Genomic DNA, 21,322 nt, shown 5'->3' on the forward strand with positions numbered 1-21,322 from the left:
CCAATTGATCTATACAAAAAAATTTGAGAGAGAGAGAGAGAGAGAATGGGGGGGTGCTTTGGGTTGCGTGCTTGCTTTGAGAAAGCTCTTTTTCCCTACAAAACAAAAAACACAAAACCCAACACGGACATGCAAAGAAAACGAACCTTATGGCTTGAAGTTAGCTTTAGCCGAAAAACTAAATATTTTCAAAAATGAACCTTGCGGCTCAAAGTTAGCTTTGGCCGGAAACTAAATATGTTCCTCAATGTTTCTGATTTTCCGAGATCACCCTAAGGCGCAGGGAAAAGAGCATACGCATGAGAAAAATCCTTCCTTTCTGTTTCTGATTTGCCCAGATCACACAGAGTCGCAGGGCAAAGAGCATAAGCAGAAATGAAAGGTATAGATCCGGTAATAAAAAGGCTAAATAAACCGAAACCGAAATAAACAGAGAGAAAATAACAGTAAACTGCAAATAAACACTGTATACCTCTAGATCTTAAAAATGACGTAGCTAGGGCTACCGGAAACCTTTACGCGTGAAACGAAAGGGGTTCCTCACTGGAACAGATGCTCCCAACACAACAAAGCAGTCCTCTCTGCCCGAAAGCAGTCAGAAACAACAGATCTAGGAAACGGCAGTCGGATGCAGTTCTACCGGCTTCAGTTTTGGATCACCAACGGACGCGACCCTCAAATAGCTCTGATACCATGTATGAATTTACAGGGTAAGTTCCTCAGACAGAACACCAAAAGGACACCGCTCACAACTAGATCGCAGATCAATACACCAGTATTTTGACGTGGTTAAAACCCTCAAAGAGGGAAACAGTCCACGGCCTGAGCCAATGCGGCCACTTCAGGCAATTTATTAATAAAAGAATGAAAATTTACATATGTTTCTCTCATGCACAGATTACCCTACAAATGACCCTCTATGTGCTTTAAATAGAATTCATGGACCAATCGGGTGTCAAGCCACGGATCAAGTGTCGGTAATACCGAGGAGAGAATGAACCGTCGGATCACTACATATCGTGACCGTCGGATTGTAAGTTACAAAATGTACAACGGTAAAGAAACACACTTTACCTAACTCTATACCTAACTCTACACTAGACCAAGTTGTACTTAACTATTTCCTATGTGTCGGAATATCCTTACACCAACTCACATAGTCTCGATGATGAGGTGAAAGTGTTATGTTCAAGAGCGACTTGTTACCATAGAGTTTTCTCTGCTTTTTCCATTTTCCCCAGTCATTGCTGACTAGTACCTCTTTATTTTTTATCAAGCTTGAGGAGGATAACATATACTTGTTGTATAATTTCACCCTTTGGGCGAATCCATCGCTATTTGATGCTTTAACGAGTCTAGCAAAGGTGAAACTCAGTCTTGTCTTGATGGACAAGTTTGTCGTTATTTGATATTTTTAACAAGTTTAACGACAAACACAACTCGGTCCTTTTCATGTTTAAAGAGTTTGAAAAGGGACGAAAAGGAAACTCCACAAGTTCTTTTTCATAAAATAATCTCTGAAGTCCGAAAAAGCGTAAAATAGTACAAGAGAGATATTGTTTCCAATCCTTTAATGAGCTAAAATAGACAAGCGCTCAACAATTTTTTCATTTTTAGAGAGTCTAAAAAGAGTTTAAAGAGGACTCCAAGGGGGTTCCTTTTTCGTTTTTAACAAAGCTCGAAAAAGAGATAAAAGTTTGCTTTGTGGTCAAAGATGTTCAATTTACACTTGAGCACGTCAAATTCTACTTTTCAATTATTAAACCTGCTCAAAACTTCATCAAAATAGATAAGGAGTACCTGTTCAAATGGATAAAATGAATAAAAACCAATGTTTACTCAATTACCGTGCAAGAAATAAACATAAAAACAAGTTTTATTATTCATTTTTACCATTTCACTTTTACCCTCTGAGTTTGGTGCTCTAGAGCGGTTTTCTACCTCAAAGTTCACTAGCTGATTACAGAGGATTCAGTGGACCGTTTCTTGTGCCTTCCGGACCAGGTAGGAGCTATCCCTGTTCTCTTCCATTTTATTCCATTTATTTTCAGTTTTAAGCAAAAAAATTGGTTTTTGAGGCCCCTAGGGTTTCATTTTTCGCACTCTGGATCAGCGCACCCTTTCAATATCGAAAGGTGTGCTGCATTGCACACACATAGAAGGTTGTATGCATTGCAGCACATTGTCTCTAAGGGAGCGGTGCGATTGGCGCAAAACCAAATTTTGATAGCTGTTTTCTCCCAAATTTTCTACTGTTTTTTGCAAAAAATGGATCCTAATTTCTCTAATGGTTGCATCTCAAACATTCATCGGATCAAAATGGTGATTATATGGATAGAACGAGAGCATGAAGAAAAAGATATGATTTCCCTAAATAATCGGGGAACAGTCGATGCCCCAAGGAATTGTGGGTTACTGAAGTAGTTTCGGTTATCCAGCATGCGACAACAAATTGAGCTTTTACAGTACCTTGTTCGTTCTTGGGATCCTACCGATCAAGTCTTTCACATTAGGGGCAAAACAATCGCATTTACCATCGATGATATTTACTTTCTGATTTGACTATTGAGGCGGGGTGCCCCCATCTCATTACTAGGATTTACTAGAGGAGGTGAATCAGTGAGAGATTATATACGATAGTTCTGTCGGGAAGGATCTCAACCTAGCAGAGATGGAAAGATCAACATCAGGGATGTTAGTGATTTACCATTGAGAACAATCCTTTTTACCCTCACCAAACTGGTTGGCAACGCAACTTTACACTTGGCAAACAGGTCATATATGCAGTATGCTTTAGAGTGTTTGGATCCAAAGGTGTTCAATTCGTGAGGCAGTTCTTTCATCCATGAAAGAACAACTAACCAAGGTAAAGAATGGAAAGACAAAAAAATTGGCTATGGGTCTATCTTGATTTCTTTTGCCTTGGAGAGAATTCCACTCATGCAACCACAACACATCTCACTGGGAGTACCTGGACCTAGAGACCCACGGATGTAGAGGTGGGTAGATCTTATGGCTAGGCATGCTGGCCAATCATTGATCTCATTTACCCCTGCTTTCTTTGAGTGGTTTGACCGACAGGACATGGCCTTCGCAGAATATCCATATTCAGGAATGGATTTCCGTGGTGATCCAGATCTGATGTTACCGGTTGGAGCGCAGTGGAGTGCTATTGGTAAATTGTTTGACCAAAGTGTTTTTGTTTTTAAAGTTTCTACTTTTTTGTGTTTTCTTTTATTGCCAAGACTAAACAAACATTTTTATATGTATGCAGATGTTGGACCTGTTCGACCTGCGGGACATCGACAAGAGGTAGGTGTGCCAGTACAGAGAGTTGTTGGGAGAGCAGTTCTCTGAGACTTGGATTTAGCAGAGACACTGGCTGAGCTACAGGATCACATAGAGGGTTTAACCCTAAGTATTCTGGATGTCCGGATCGAGGAGTTACCGATGCGATTGCAGCACCACACCATTGGTGTGCTGAGTCATTGGATAAGACTCCTATGCATGATAGCACAGGTTGTGCCCTGTTATCATGAGCAGGACTAGTCTACTTGGATATTTTCTACATACATTTTTGGGTCAAATGACCAATTTTGTCTTGGACACAAACTATTTGTACAAACTTATATACAACTATCTATTTTACTTTCAAAGTTTTATTATGGTTAAGTGATGCAATTCAATTCAAATGATGATGTGAATTGAAAATGTTTACATTACAAATGTCGCAAATGTCTATTTAACACATAGTTCGCTAGAGAATCAATTAATGTGTTTAGATTTTTGGAAATATGTTGATATTGAATAAACTCAAAATACCTTTCCAAAATACGAACTTTAAGTAACATGCGATGAATTGCTGGGTTTCGGACGGTATAGACGCCAGTAAGTTGTAGTACAACAAGTTGTGAGTCTAGCCAAATGATGATTCAGCATATGCCAAGTGAAATGGCATCAGAGAGGAGTTCAATCAACGTGCTATACTCAGCGATATTTTTTGTCGATCATCCAATACATATCCCTCTAAAACTCACTAACTCACCGCTTGGAGCGAAAATGGCCCATGCTGCAGAAGATAAATTCTGCGTACTACAACTAGCTCCATTGGCATAACCAACAAATGGTTCTGAAAAGTTCGACATCTTTAACAAATGCAAAGTATTCTCTACCTTTCCTATAAACAATAGATAAAATAAGAAACAACAGTACAAAGTATTCTCTACCTTTCCTACAAACAAAAGATAAAATAAGAGAACAAAGAGCCTACTTGTAGCTTTTGCTTATTCTTTATCTCCCTTGACCGATTTGGTTGCTCCTTCCCATACTTAAGCCACTTGAGAAGTACTTGCACACAGACAGAAACAAGAACCCATGAAAGCATATGATATTGATCTATTGATTAAAAATAACATGGAATCAGATACATGATAAGCATATGAAAACATCAAAAGACAATACAAGCATATGGAAAAAGCTTTGAATACTTTATAGTAAAAGGAAAAATTACAACCCAATTTGCCTGATTCAACATCATTCTTCCAGTTTAATCCCATCCTCTCCTCACAACAAGCAAGACACTTTGACATCATTACAATACTTGCAATCAACTCAAAACTCATACCAACAACATCTCTCTACAATTTCCAGCCCCTAGATCACTTAGACGAGTGGTCTTTTTATAGGTGAATGAAGGAGGTTATGCCATCAATGGCGATAATGAATGCCTTTCTAAATTTCGAAATCAGTTCCATGGAAGAAGGGATAAGGGATTGATGTTCCTTAACTCCCTCATCCAGATGTGAACTCAAAGGAGTAGGTGGCATTGAGAAATTTCTAGAGGTTTCCAATGGATAAGGAATCTTTCAACCCTCACGAAAATTTGCTCAAATTTGCCCAGCGCAGGCCAAAGAGGGACCAAGTGCGTTGCATAGCACCCTAACAGTGTATGGTTTGTATTGCAGCACACCCTAATGAAGGCCTACTTGCGCTGATCTTCTTAGAGGCAGTTTTTTTATGTTTCTAGTGATAAAACTTCTTGGGAAGTGAAGCATTCTGATGTTCAACTTCTTTAGGGCATGTAACAACTGCATTAGGGGTTGATGGGCCCTAATAGTATCGATCTGTAAGTTGGGGTTGATGTGCCCAAATGGATCTGTAACAGTTGCCCCCTAAAACATGAAGGCGAAAATATATATGTCGAGTGAAATGTTTTATCATGAGCAGAGGAGGTTTTGGAATGGAAGGTGACCTGCATCAATTACAATACATATATCATGATCATTTGATTTTTCTAATTAACTAGCTGAGGGAAAGCATACCCATGCTCAACGTATAAACTTTTATTACAGGTACAAATATAGTCGTCTATAGATATAGACCCATGAATGGTTGACCATGAATGTAAGGCCATTGTACATTTGATTTAGTACTCCTGAAAATATCGCAACCCGGATGGATGAAACTAGATTTGGGGTCTTCAATGTCGTTCAATATTTTGCTCAAGTACAAGTCTAACCACGTGAATAGATATTTTGAAGTCGAACATGGAAAGACATCCTCTGATTACCGGCAATGATGTAAGTCGTTAATGGATGCAAGAGGAATCACCGATAATGATAAATACCCTCAAGGTACTATAGTACATTTCGCATGGTGTGAATAAATGATTTGATGTCGAACACCATACAAAGTCTTTCAGTCGAAGGCCAGTGATGTCAACCTATCGCCAGAAGCGAGAACCTTGCCATCGATGTATGCAAGCTTCAATGTACTGAAAGGGTGTTTCTAAGTCAACTTCTTGGATGATGTGTTGATGTCGACAAGAAGCGACTCATCGCAGGAGGGCCTTGATGTATCTTACATCTACGACACGAAACGAGGTAAATGATTTTGGAGATGAAAAATTGACTGACGACAAAAAAGGTTTAGGAATGGCGGTCATGAAAATGAAGGTTTGCGGTATTGCAAAGGATGAAGTCTGAACTGAATGACTTCTCTTGAACATGTCGGCAACACTAAGATGAATTGGTAGCATTGACCCAAAACAAAGTAATGGATGGTATGATAGACCAAAGGTGTGATAACCATCAAGCTGAATGATCCAACTCACATAGTCAAGTGTCATGTTCAAGAGTGACTTAATTGGGTTGTAATTCTTCCTTTTACTAATAAAGTATTCAAAGCTTTTTCCATATGCTTGTATTGTCTTTTCAATTTCCCTTTATGAGAATGATTCAAAAAAAGAAACTAATGCACAAACGATCAGTAAACTCTTTTCATAAAAATGATGATTTTGCGACAATTTCTTTTCAAGGAAAGGAAGACTCTACGACACTTTCATTTTCAAAGAAATGAGGAATTACGACACTTTCAACGAAAAGACTAATCATATGCACATATCAACCAATCAATCTTTTATGAATGAAGATTTGACAACAATTCAACTTTTGAAGGAAAAGACGATTTTACGACACTTTCTTTCACTAAAGATCAATCAATTAAAACTAACTTTCGACTATAGATTGAAAATGACAAAGTAAATACATAAGAAACATTTATCAATCCTAGTCTAAGTAGGGCCAAATTAAGGAGATGAAAAACTATTTTCAGAGACAAAACATCATTGACATTCAACAACTAATTCAAACAAGAGAAAATTGGCAAAAACTTTCAGTTCCTAGATGGGAAACTAACCCTCAAGGGATCAGCGCAGGCAGTAGTTAGAGACAGTGCGCTGAATCGCTTTGTATCTATGCGGGAAGTGCACTGCAGCGCACTGTGTCCTTCATTAGACTGCGCTGATGACAATGAGCAATTCTAAAGGCAATTTTGACACAGTTTCGACTCAATTTTCAATGAAAGAGGACTAAAATTCAATGAACGACCACAAGTACAGTATGTAGAAATGTCTTAAGAGGCTGATAAGCTACTAAGATGGATAATCTGATCTGTTCCCAATGGAGTCGCCAATTTGTTTTGGGAAAATTTAGTGTTCTTGGACAAATGCCTAACCCTCTAGACTAGTAGCTCAATCTAGAAACAACAGTACAAAGTATTCTCTACCTTTCCTATAAACAATAGATAAAATAAGAGAACAGAGAACCTACTTGTAGCTTCCGCCTATTCCTGCACACAAACAGAAACAAGAACCCATCAAAGCATATGATAATGATCTATTGATTAAAAATAGCATGGAATCAGATACATGATAAGCATATGAAAGCATCAAAAGACAATACAAGCATATGGAAAAAGCTTTGAATACTTTATTAGTAAAAGGAAGAATTACAACCCAATTTGCCTGATTCAACATCATTCTTCCAGTTCAATCCCATCCTCTCCTCACAACAAGCAAGACACTTTGACATCATTACAATACTTGCAATCAGCTCAAAACTCATACCAACAACATCTCTCTACAATTTCCAGCCCCCAGATCACTTAGATGAGTGGTCTTTTTATAGGTGAATGAAGGAGGTTATGCCATCAATGGTGATAATGAATGCCTTTCTAAATTTAGAAATCAGTTCCATGGAAGAAGGGATAGGGGATTGATGTTCCTTAACTCCCTTCCTCATCCAAATGTGAACTCAAAGGAGTAGGTGGCATTGAGAAACTTCTAGAGGTTTCCAATGGATAAGGAATCTTTCAACCCTCACGGAAATTTGCTCAAATTCGCCCAGCGCAGGCCAAAGAGGGACCAAGTGTGCTACATAGCACCCTGACAGTGTATGGTTTGTATTGCAGCGCACCCTAATGAAGGCCTACTTGCGTTGATCTTCTTAGAGGCAATTTTTGGATGTTTTCAGTGATGGAACTTCTTGGGAAGTGAGGCATTCTGATGTTCAACTTCTTTAGGGCATGTAACAACTGCATTAGGGGTTGATGGGCCCTAATAGTATCGATCTGTAAGTTGGGGTTGATGTACCCAAATGGATCTGTAACAAGTTGTCACTTGTATGATTTCAAAATGACTTTCCATCAAGCTGATACCTTTGCTCTTGGAGATGTTCCATTCTTAGCTTTGAATGATTTCAATAATTCAAGAGAGAGAAGGTCAAGTAGATTTGACAACCAAGAGCCACATTTCACAATATGATAAGGCATTTGAATTTGAAGAAAATGATACTATAATTTGATATCAAGGTCAGAGATAGGATAAGGTTGTCAAGGCATCGAATATGAGATGTAATAGAATTCCTTACATTTCTATTTGCTTCGACTTCAATCTTCAAATCTGAACCTCTTAGCACAAAATATGGTTGCCTTACTTACCAACAAGAAAACTTAATAGGTCAGGCTTTTAAGCATAGCCCAGAATTCTTGTGGGGAAGTTAATTGTTGATTTCAATGAGTCGAGATACCTTCAAGAAGAGCATCAATCAAACGTTGCTAGGATTACATCATCATTAGAGATCAAGATTCTTAAATCAAGTTCAGATCAAGGTCACTCAGAACCTTATAACTGGTATTAAGAATAAAGGACGTATTGCCTTGAGATATCAAGTGATCAATACATCTCCCATAATGACTTCACAGACCTGATGGATTATGTCGATAACATATATATACATATATCCCCAAAAAAATTGCTTCAAAAGTTAGAGCAATACAATCATTGATTATCTAATATTGCTCCTTGATCTGAAAAATTTCCCAGAAAGTATGCCGCATAGGATAATCAAGGTTGATCCTTATATTTAGAATTGTCAACAAACTCTCAGCAAAGATCCAGTACTCATGCTCAAACTGGGTTGTCTTCAATATACCCTTTAACAACTCGACTTTAAATGCTCAGTGATATGCAATGAACCAAAAAGGGATGAGATGGATGTGAAACCATAGTTGTCATCTGAAACGTTCCAGGGATCTGAGAATCTCAGAGAGAAATTATTCTTTTAAGAATGATATAGTCCTCTAAAATGAAGGTTGTAATACTTCAATCAAGCATCTACAGAGGTTCAGCCCTATCTCCAAGGATCATAGAAGATTTCAATCTTTAAGTATATCCTCCTATATGCTGGAGATTTCTATACTGCAATTATGAATACTGGTTAGGGCACAAACACAATTAGCTTCAAGTGTTGATGGTAATCCTGGTCACTGGTTAGGGCTGTCAGCTTCAGTCCTCATTCTCCTCTCCCTCAATTACTGTGATTATCCATAGAAGACACCCAATCACTGATTTAGAGCTTGGTAGCTCCTCCTCAACGAATCTTGAAACAATCCCAAACTACATGGAAGAATTCTGACCTGTCTGCACTCAAGCCTAGGCATATGCGTCCTAGAGAGGACTTATACATGCCTTCATACCCACCGAATAGTCTTAGCAACAAGCTATTGTAGAAGCTCTATTCCTGTAGCCTGTAACAAAGATAAACCTCACCAAATAGCATAGAAAAACATCCAACATGTATTCCTCTGACAACGACTATATTCAACAGGAAATCTGTACCCAAAATTAAGTGATATGCTACCCAGACAGACCTCCTATCCTCCACGCATGGAGCCACATACCTGCGGCTCTTTCTCCCAAGAAAACTATAGAATGCAATTATTAATAGTTTATTCCGCCATATAAATTGATTTTTTTCTCAGTGGTGTATATTCTTCTACCTATCTCCTTTCCTTACATGTCAGTCATATCCATCCATGATGAGTATTCTTGCTAACCCTACACATTTCTCTTGTACAATGATTGGTGGCATTGTCAAGAGTGTTCACATAAATGAGATAAGTTATGCAGGTGCAAACATAGAGGAGAATGTGGGTGCCTAATAAATAGGGACTGAGTGCTTAATAAGCATGAAGTGAGGTTTTGAGCCCCATGTTTCAGCGAATCAATTTCATAGTTTAGGAGTTTTAGAGAAAACAGTGAATAGATAAGGTGTTAGTGTGGGCCTCTCAAGTTACAATGAGAACGCAGGTGCTTGAACATGGTGTTAAGCTTTCAGCCCTAAGCTTTGCCAACTCAAATACTTAAATTTTCTTTTGTGTCATTCCCAAAGGAAGCTATTGCCTTCCTGTCACAATGCAAATCGAAATTTTGAGTGGAAAATTTAAAAGATTAAGCCCTAACTAGCTGTCAAATAAATCCATGTCCTAAAGATTATTTATTGCTCAATTGTTTAAGAATTTTTATAATGTAGATGCAGTGTGCACAGTACAGGTTTTGGATTCATATATGAGTTGCTCTTCTGAATTTCTAAATTGATTGTAGAGATTAAATGGTATATCTTGTACTGTGCTGAAATTCTGGAAATTCTTTTTCCAACTTATTCCAAAGAAGGGTGGGACACCCAAAAAATATGAAGTTGTTTTTATTGCCCCAACTATTCTGTGAGAAGGGAAAAACAAAAAAATTCAAACAATTAAAAATAAGTGATGTAGGAGTATCAATGCAATTCTAGTCAACGCTCCAAAAAGAGGACAGATCCATTTTAGAATCCTTATTTTCGCATTTTATTTAAAAGTTTTTGTAAGAGGGCCAACTATTTTAATTCTATAGGAATCTGTACTATCAAGTTGTTACGATATTTTGAGGTGAGTTTTTGTAAATATTAACAAATATTTAGATTATTTATTGGGTAATTTAGACAAGTGTCTAGTTTCTTTGTTCCAGAGATATTTTCCCACCAATAAATATTGTATATGTGCAGATGTACAGTTAAATAGGGAAAAGGGGTTATTTTGGTAGATAAAAAGAGGAGCTCGAGAAGCCTATCTTTGGCAGTTCCTCTGTAATTAATCCCTTCATGTTTAATGGAATTGATATGATTTTTTGTGTCCATGTTTCCTGTTTGGGTGGATGTAAACTTACTGCCAATAATAGAATGTATCTTTTTGTTGTGTATAGAGATCTGGAGCATAAAGTGGCGATAGAGCCAAGTAACTTACAATGAATTTGATTGAAGAGACCGAACGGGGTAAATACTTTCGCATCTGGAATTGGAATTGGTGTTTGTATTGGACTTGTCAAAAGAGAATGGTCTTTGGGTTGAATCGAATGGTGTAGAAAGGAGAGGAGTATGTTTAAAAATTTAATAATCATGGATCATTGTAGGATCACCAGTCAAAACACCAGAAAGTGAATCGAAGAAAAAACCAAAGAGATCTGGATAATCAAAAGGAGATTCAGAAGATGCAGAGAAACAAGAATCATAAGTAGAAGCTAGCAAGGAAGACGAAATGCATGATACCCATCATCAGGGAAAATTTCAAGGATGGAAATTTATCTTAAAGTTTAGGAACCTTGGCGAATCCCACTAGTCCATAATATGAAATCTATAAAATGTTTGGAGGTATTTTTGTAAAATATTCAAATTTATAATATTTTTATATAGTCTATATAAATTTTTGGCGATTTTTATGGTAAAATAATTTCATTCTATAAAATTTGGGCGGATCATTTTTACAAAAAAATGGAAATTAACAAATCTTCTTTTTTTGGAAAAAGTATAGAAAATTAGCCCATGGGCAAATATTAGCCCCTAAAAGTTTCCATGCCCATCATGGGGAATATATGGCAGAAATAGGGGAAGATGACGATCACGAAAAGGAAGAAGAAGGAAAGGGAAAAGATGATCTTGATAAGAAGAAGGAAGCAGAAGAAGAGAGTGATGACAAAAGGGAAATAGAAAACAAAGAAAAAATACATGGGTCCAAAATTGAAGAAATAAATAAAATGGATGAGAAGGCAGAAGAGATGGCACCACAAGGGGAAGAAGGTGACATAAAGAAAGATCCAGTGCTGGAGAATGAAGAAAATCACAGGGATTTGGAGAGTAAGGGAGAGCCTCAGGAACCCAAGCAAGATTCAATTGATGTAACAAAGGAGAATGGTTTTGATGGTACAGGTACACTGGAGAACTGTGCCCTAGTCAAACATGCAGAGCCAGTGAAGGAAATGCATGACCCGAGGGAAAAAATACTTGAAGGTCAAGCAGGACAAATGGAAAACGAGATTGGTTCACTTTCCAACCACACTACAGTAAAACAGACCCCTGAGCCCCCACTTAATGCATCCAACTGAACTTCTATGGTTTAAATTTGTGCATTGTTGGAGGTTAGCTTCTTAATTTACACATTATTCATTGGGAGTTTTGCCCCAGGTTTAGAGTTTGAAGAGAGGAGGAAAACTCTAGGAGTGTTTCTTTAATATTGCAATGATAGATTACTGCTATCCTACATATCATAGCGAAAATGGAACCTGGCTTTTGCAGCGACTCTTGCTACAATTGCATAGTCACCAATTAGTTGCCATGGTTTTGGTTCTTTGACTTGCATTTCTTATCAATTTACTTTTTGTAAATTTAACTTATCTAGTTCCTTTTATAAATGTTCACTACAGTTTTTAACTTCTTGCATATGATTTTATTAGTCTTTTCTTTATGATGTAACAAATTATCCATGAATTGTTATGTAGCTATATTTAATTCTCAATATATTCAATCTATCAGTAGTATGGAAAATGGTTAGGTTTAGATGCTTTATATTTCTTATTGCATGTTATACATTCTCTGAAGCAAGGAGATGCAAAATGTTATTTCTCAAAGTCCATTATATCTGTAGCTTTGAAAGCCTAGAGGTGTTTGGTTGTACCCCCAATATTCTAATTTTCTTGTTCAAGATTTTGTTGATTTTAGCTTTTTAACCTAGATGAGGTCTCTATCTTGTTGCATCTCATGAAGCTTGAGACCTAAACAGAGCAGGATTCAGGAGCAAATCTCAAATGTAACACCGATGCAGAATCTGTTTGGGGTGAGTCTTTCTGGGAATTATGTGTTGCTAATACCTTCTTGATTATGGTTCATTTGTCTTTCTTATTCTACAAAGACAGGCTTCATTATATTTGTTTTAGTATCAGTTTCAAGTTGTTGGATCATGTTCTTTGTTTTAATGAGATAGTTGATTTATAGGCATTTTATTGGGAACCCTTAAAGCATCTTAAAAATTAAAAATAAACAATTCCCACATTTTTTATATCTGTTTTACTGTTGGAGTGGGTCCTAAAGCTATTTTTTTTTGTGTTTAACCTTGAATGATTTTGATTTAGTGGTGCATGATTTGTTGATTTGAAGTGTCAGATTTATCTTCCACAAGCCTTTCTTTGTGTTCTTCATGTATTATAACAGATGTACCTTATGTAGACCATGAAACATTTTTTGTGATGGAGTAAGGACACAGTAAGGATAACATTCTATTGAAGTGAATGTGATAACCTGTAGGAATTGAGGTGGGAATGGAAGGGAACGATACTTCTTTAGTTGGTGGTATTATATTTGTATATAATTCTGTTAATAATGTTTATGGGCTATTGTAGTTTTTATAGCTACTTATCAACGTTTTGGTACTTATGTGAATTGTATCTCCTCTCTTTATAAACTCTGGTCATGGAAAATAGAAAGGGCTTCACTGTATTAGTGGCAAGAACCAGCGTCCTTGTAGAGTTTAGGGGAAGTGTGGATTTACTTTTTGCTTGATGGCACAAAACTGTATGCCTTCTGTTTCGTTGAAATTTTAGGCCTTAAATTTGATCTTGCATATGTTGCTTCATTATAGGGCGATAAGGCTCTTGGTTCTTGGTGTTCAAGACATTACTTTAATATTGTTTAGCTTATATTTTCAAGAGATTCTCTGATTATAGAAATGCTAGGGTCATTCCTATTTCAAGGAAGTGATATTAGTTCTTAATATTGTTTCCAGGGTCATTTTTATTTCCTATATGATGTTAGTTCCACTGTGATTCCAATGTAATCACTCATTATGTAAAAGAGACCTTAAAGAGAAATGATCAGCTATGGTAACACCCTAGGGTGTTTCCAGAGGGGGTAGAGTATGTATGCCTTCATTGACTTAGCGGTCAAATCACTGTGCGGAGGTGGGTCCCTTGTCCCACAAGTATGGGGTCTCATACACCAATGTGGGGTCTGGCTTGGTTGTGACCTTTAGAATTGTATTTCAAAGGTATGAGAGTGCAAGGAAGCCTTGTCTTTAGTGAGGTGCATGATAAGGCAATGCTTGCCTTCAACATTTATAAAATATTGTAGACGTTTGGAGGTTTATTTTGGAATACACCATAGTTCTGAGCTAGCCAAATGGAGCAGATCACCTCTACAATCAAAATTGTCTTATGTTCTAGTTGTAGTCCATTCATTTAATGCCTCTGTGTTATCTCCAATCCATTGTTGCATTTTACATAGTTTATGCGTGATATTCCATATCTCATTGGTGAGATGACAGTGAATCAAAAGGTGATTTCATGCTTTCGTGTTATTCCCTTAAGAGTGCATGTGTTGGTACTTTTCCATCCTCTTCTTCTAAGCATGTCTAGGTTGGGATTGCACACTTGATTTGAGATTTGGGGCCCCAACCTTGGTTGTAGATAGTTGTCTTGCATCTAGGTGGCATCTAGAGAGTCTAGACTTGTGCTTGAGCGCCTTATTTAGTGAAAACATATTCACAAAGATTCATCAATTGATTTTTCATCATCATATAGATCAATTTATATGTTATTTTATATACATGCACATAATCAATCTTCCTAAAACATGGTTGATCTTTGTGTGCCTTAGCCAACAATGTTTCTCCAAGTGGGAGGGAAAACAATGCTTCTATATCCAGAATCAAAGAAATTCCATCCTATCGGAATCAAAGAAAGTCCATCCTATCATGTTGGTTGGCCCTCCCTCCCCAACTGCCATTGAATAGTACTCTTCCTTTATAAAGATTGAAAGTATTTCTTTGCTTTGGTGTTGTGTTCATTCTTTCTGTTATCTCTCAGAGATTATCCACCCCCATGATACCTTCCAACTATGAAACAACCAATGGAAAACAAAAAAAATGGGGTTCTTGTCAAACGACAAAACAACGATAGAGCTCAACGAAGAAGGGAAGGGGAACAAAAAAGACCTGCAGAGAGCATTACAACAAGAACAACAAGCCCAACACTAATCAATAGGATAGAGCAAGCACCTTGTAGGATCAATGATGGTGATATGGCTATGGCGATGGCTAGATTGCTTGGATGGGTCATTCAGTAGAATCAGTCTAGCTTGTTCACTGCCCCTTGAAACCTAATGAAACCTAATCTCCCATAAGGGCTAACTGCCTTATGTTACCTCTTTGTCCCTAAAAGAAGAGCTTGACCTTGACTTTGAGCTTGAGGTTACACTTTCCCTCAAACTAAAAGAAGAGCTTGACCTTAAGGCAAGGCCTTTCATTACCACTTCTTGTTCCTCAAAGAAAGAATAATAACCTTACTTTCATTCTAAGCCCGAACTTCCCTTCGATAAAGCAGCAAGTATTATCAATGAGCAGGCAGTGTGCCTAACCCTCACAGTGTGTATCATTCGGTGCCATATCGTGTTGTAGTACCATACCATGCATGTTGGGTGGATGTGTCAAGTTGTGATGGTTCCTTCTCTCATGGTCTAGCGGTGTGGACTTCCCTCTGTTCTCGCAGTGCAGACTTCTCTTCCTTCTCTCGGGTATGTTGGAAACCAGGAGTCCTTCTCCTCTCTTAAGTATGGTGACTCAATAGGGTACATATCCTCTCGGCCATTAAATGCCACAAGTCATAGTGAGATGTGCTTGAGTGTGGGTTAATTAATTGCATTGTGGGAGAACTAATATGCATTTACAATGTCTATCAAAGAAGAAAGGTGCAACTAATATGCATTTACAATGTATATCAAAAGAAGAAAGGTGCAACTAATATGCATTTACAATGTATATAAAAAAAAGAAAGGTGCATTGTAGAATGCATGTGGGGTCATAAGAGAGGCATCATGTCACTATACAATGCATGTGGGGTCATAAGAGAGGCATCATGGCACTATACCAGGGATATAAAAATAAAAGGGTATAAAAAATGTGAATAAAATAATGGATACATACAATATTTAGTGAAAATAGGGGTTTTATAAATTGGGAAGGCGTATTGGATTTATATTGGTAGGGGGTTAAATAATGTGATTTTTAGAGGTCTTTTCCAATATGTAGTCAAATTAAGGGTATTGTTTAGTATGCCACAAACGCACGTGCTATGTTAGAGGTTTAGTGAGTGAAGCCCCTGTGTTCATAGTTCTAGCCTGCCAGTGGGCTATGGGTTGTTGGGTCTGTTGAAGTTCTAGCAACTACTGGAGGGATGTTGAGATGTTGTTCAATCCTCGCCAGCCTATGATCCATCATCTCCAACTTGCATTCATAGTGTTTTAGGTGTCCATGCATATGATCCAAGGTTTTTAGCAGGTCCCTCCATAAACATAATTAGTTACAGAAAGAAAACAATACACATGATCCATCACATAATCAAGGAGGCAGTTCATTGTCTGATCTTGCAACTGGTATATGGGTGGTTGGGTTTGCCAAAGGTCTAATAGTTGTTGGAGTGATGTTGAGATGTTTAATCATGATCCATCATCGTCAACCTACATTCATAGTGTTTCAGGTGTCCATGCATATGATCCAAAGTTTGTAGCAAGTCCCTCCTAAACTCTTAGTTGTCCAATAGTGTGTGTCCCAAGAGGAACTCCATCTACTTGTACTGTTATAGAAGGATAAAATTTATATTGTAAATATTAAAGGGGTTTTTCCTAATTTCATAAATAACAAGTCTAAAGTGACAAAAACATTTAACTAATGAAGTGAAGACTTCTAAAAAAATGTAGGATTAAGACATGGAATAAAAGTAACCTTCTCAAATGGAGTAGATTATCCAACAACCAACAATAGCTCTACGTAACTCCAAAACAATTGTGTACAACCGACGATGAGAGATAAGAAAATCCTCTTGCCAGACTAAGCCCCCAAAGCTATCAAGTGAGATTCCACAATCCCCAACAATATACTAGCAATGTCTTCAACACCCCTCCTCACCACCACATACCACATTTTTGGATCCCCATCACCACATATTTAAGGCCACCATTAACAAAATCTTCCTTTTTGGTATATCTCATCTCTAATATCAAGCGTCTAGCTTAAAATAATCAAAATGAAACTAAACCTCCATTCCCCTTTCCTCATACAAGTACTCACATACAACACAATTCTCAAACAATGGAATATATTATTATTCTGATTACATGAGCATAATGTACCAAGTGGTTCCTCATGCACTTGCATCTACTTTTTTCTAATTAAATTTGATTGCTTTTGCTTAAACATACCCTAATTAATGTTCATAATCTTATTTATTTCTTGTAATTTCTTGTGCAGTTATTTGTCAAGCATGAAGTATCACTTAATTCATAAAATAGTAAATTCTCACATTAATAAAGGTTAATATGATGAGCCTTTACTCTGTCACATGACATATTAATCTTGGTCATAATATGTCCTCATATGAAGTTACTCTGTCACAAGAAGACTTTCAGATAACATTTTGAAGTCTGTTTACAAGGATAGCTATTTGATGAACTAAACAAATACACTATAATAAGGAAAGATTGTACTAATAAGAAAAAGTCAAAAGAACCTCAAAAATAGTTATCATGACGAGAAGAATCTCATTAATCTTCATTAGCCCTATATTCTTCAACATGGTTTCAGAGCTAAGGTGCCGAAGTCAAAGGAAGGCCAGAAAAGAGACATTCAAGGCATCAAAGCAAGCTAAAGGATATCAAGATCTACAGTAAAGAATCAAACCTTGATCTTGATCAAACCCTAGATAAAAGAAGCAGTCTACAACATCAACAATCTACAACAACAAGAGCTTTTTTCTTCATAGTCATCATCAAAAGGCCACCAAGATCCTCATCAAGTTGCCCATAAAAGCAAGGTAGCTCAAAGGACCTCAAGAACGAAGATCACATTGTCCTGGAAAAAGTCAAAACCCTAGAAGTAGGCCTGATCTACACTACAAAAGAAGGCGAAGCATGTTGAAGGCAAGAAGGCACTGTCATCTCCAAGGTTATGAAATCAAGCAAAGATCATCTCCTTGCTTTAGAATAAGCCCATTCAAGGAAGCGGAAAATCATCCTCATCAAAAGGGAGCAACCTTCTCTATTGAAAAGACTCCTCACTTAAAAGAATATCATCCAAGAAGAAACCCTCATACATCTTCTTCATCAATATGATCTAAGTGAAGATTTCATCTTCACGTGAAAAGTAAGTATATTTTCATGATTGCAAGGACATATATGGGTTGGATGGGTCATCAAGATTCCTTGCATGGAGAAGAAGGATAGTCATAGTTCTCTAAGTAGTTGAAGTCATTAAACATATAAAAAGGTCTCCTCTGAATTTATGAAAAGGGATACTTATGAAAAGATCCCCTCATACAACAACATTGGAGACATTAAATAGATGTATATGATAAAATCATTCTGAAGGTGCAATGAAGAAGATCACATGAAATCTGATCTACATAAAAGTAAAGGGTATCAAAGGATGTAGGATATCTTCATAAGGTCTCATCTACTAGATCTAGGAAGGAAGATAACCATCATTGATCTATAATGCACTAACATATAATCAAGGTAACAAATATCCATGGGATAAGAAAGTTACATCATTCGACAACTTATGGTCTCTATGCTAAATAGAAAAAGACAAGTTGATGGAAAAAGTATTGAAGGGTAAAGGACTAAATCATGTGCAGAAAGGGAAGTTCGGTCCTCAAACAAGACATAATAAGTATAGTTAAAATTATGGAAGCTCATATCACTGGATAGATGGAGGAAGCTGAAGAAAAGGGTCAAGGAAAGAGGGAGTAACAGATCTCTACTATGATTAAAATAATATCCCTCATAAAAGGGTCCTAACATAAACTTATGTTATAAGACAATGATAATAAGATGCATTGTGGCACCATGGAAGCATTAAAAACAAGAGCTCGTAACATCACCATGGGAATCATAAAGAACAAAATCCATGGCAAACAAACATGAAGGATAGAGCTCTTGGGAACCTCAGTGGACATTGAAGGAAGGGAAGGAGTCATCTAGGACAAGGCTCATTATACATCAAAAGGAAACATCTGCCAAATAGGGATATACAAGATCCTCAAGATTCTTTGATGGAATCCTCATCGAAGGATTCACTAATCAAGGAAAGGAAGCAAGTGTTTCATCAAGAACTCCAACTTGTGGAATTCATGAATGGTGTTATGGTGACATAAGAGAAGAAGCAGATTAAGGGGTTGAAGACACTTCAATCAAGGAAGTTGCTAAAAGAAACCTAGATGACCTAAAGGTAAAATAAGGTATGTATGCTTGTGTTTAATATTATGATGTCATGTCGTATGGTTTCAGGTAAAATGGATCATTGCTTCTATCTTAAGAAGCATGATCAAGGGAAAAAGGATCTCCTCCTCTGAAAGGATGCAAGAAGGCATAAGTCACACTAGTGTCCTTGTAACATAATATGTCCTCACATTAATAAAGGTTAATATGATGAACCTTGTCTTGGATGACTTCTTCCTTTCCTTCAATGTTTATTGAAGTTCCCAAGAGCCATATCCTTCATGTTTGTCTGCCATGGATTTTTTTGTCCTTCATGATTCCCATGGTGATGTTACAAGCTCTTGTTTCTAATGATTCCATGATGCCATGATGCATCTTATTATCTTGGTCATATCTATAACACAAGATTTAGGAGCTTATGATTGGACCCTTTTGTGAGGGATATCATCTAGATCATAGGAGAGACTTGTTACTCACTCTTTCCTTGGCCCTTTTTCTTCAGCTTCCTTCATCTTTCCAGTGATATGATTTACTTTCTGGTGATATGATAGCATTGAATCTTAGCTATACTTATTTTGTCTTGCTTGAGGACCAAACTTGCCTTTCCTTTCTACACATGTTTGAGTCCTTTATCATTTACTACATTTGCCATCAACTTATCTTTCTCTAGCACAAATTGTTGAATGAGGTAACCTTTTTGTTCATGGACATTTGTTACCTTGCCTATTTGTTAGAACAATGATGATTATTTTATTATCTTTCCCATATCTCACAATTGAGATCTTATAAAGATATCCTTCATTATTTGATATCTTTAATCAGGTCTAAGAGATATGACCACCTTCACTGCATTTCAGAGAGTATATTTTCTAGCATTTCACATCTCTCTTTTATGTTACTTCTCCTGCTACATAGGGATGAGAGGACTTAGGACTAATTTCATATGACTTATCTTCTGGGGGCTATACCTATCCTCCTTTTTCATGCAAGCTATTTTATGACCCAACTAGTATATTGATCATCTTGCAAACACGAAGTCAATTAATCAAAATTGTAATTATGAAAGATACTTGCTTGGCACATGAAGATGAAATCTTCACCTTGATTCTTTCTTGAATGATCTCCTTCAATGACATTCTTGCTTGAGTTGCTTAGTACAACTGAGTTCCAAGACTTCCCTTGAGACTTTCTTGCATTGTTTAGAACCAAGCATTGTTGCTTTTATATTACGTTAAGATTACTTGATCTCTTGACCATGAGGGTATGATATCAAGACCAAGAACTTTGAGAGTACTTTCATAATGCCCATTCGTTGTAGTGTATGAAGTGATTATTCCTGATATTGTGCAACACTTTGTTGACACATCCTTGTGCCATTCCGTGGTATGTCATTTGTTCATAGAGGTATGCCTTTGAGTTGTGAGTGGTACTAAGATATTGAAACCTTCCATTTATTATTCTTTAGCATCGAATTGAGGTTCCTATGTATTACTATGCATCATATTTTTAACATCGAGTTGCACCATCAAACATTGCTAGAATATTGAGCAAGGAACATTATTATAGCACGGAGAATTGTCAAGTCACTATGATCATGATTTCGTAGTATCAGTTGGAATAGTGCAAACATCGTGATTGTGATTGCCATCAATATTGTGATATCTGAGACTGAGATATGTAGAGAAATGTCAAGGTTGTCCTTGATTTGTTTCCCTTCTTGACACTGATCCTTGTCCTTGAATGTCCCTTTTTTCTACCCTTCCTTTTAGTACTTTAGCTCTGATACCATGTTAAAGAATCTAGGGCTAATATAGTTAGTGAGATTCTTCTTTAGCATGATAACTATTTGTGAGGTATTTTAGCTTATTAACACAATCGTTTTCTTGATATCATTAGTCTGTATATTAATTTCTTCATCAAATAGCTATTAGAACAAAGAGACAAGAACACAAGATGTTGGCTTTCTGCCAGGGCCAAAACCTATCCTTTTTGGAGAGGAAAACCTGTAAGAAATTATTCTTATAGAGATTCCAATTGATGAATACCAAGACCATGACCCTTGACCTACTAGGCCACTCCAAGACCAAGACACCAATCCTCTTATTCTGTTGAGATCATCATCATCACTACTG

The 21,322-nt window shown here is 37.0% G+C and overlaps 1 long non-coding RNA gene across 3 annotated transcripts in view; it reads left to right on the forward strand.

The window, feature by feature from the left end:
* LOC149215380 (uncharacterized) overlaps nt 1–21,322 on the forward strand; it is a 300,173-nt gene that overhangs the window by 275,535 nt on the left and 3,316 nt on the right. The window contains exon 4 of one of the 3 annotated variants that reach the window (XR_016250477.1): nt 12,693–12,779. The exons of the other annotated variants lie outside the window; for them this stretch is intronic. This is a non-coding gene — a long non-coding RNA (uncharacterized LOC149215380). Of the gene's footprint in view, nt 1–12,692; nt 12,780–21,322 lie in introns of those variants that run through there. 3 annotated transcript variants of the gene reach the window in all.

This window comes from Pinus tabuliformis, chromosome 1_1 (genome assembly GCF_031772625.1).
Source record: "Pinus tabuliformis cultivar Carrire ecotype Pingquan chromosome 1_1, CPIR1, whole genome shotgun sequence".
In the NCBI taxonomy this organism is placed as follows: domain Eukaryota; kingdom Viridiplantae; phylum Streptophyta; class Pinopsida; order Pinales; family Pinaceae; genus Pinus; species Pinus tabuliformis.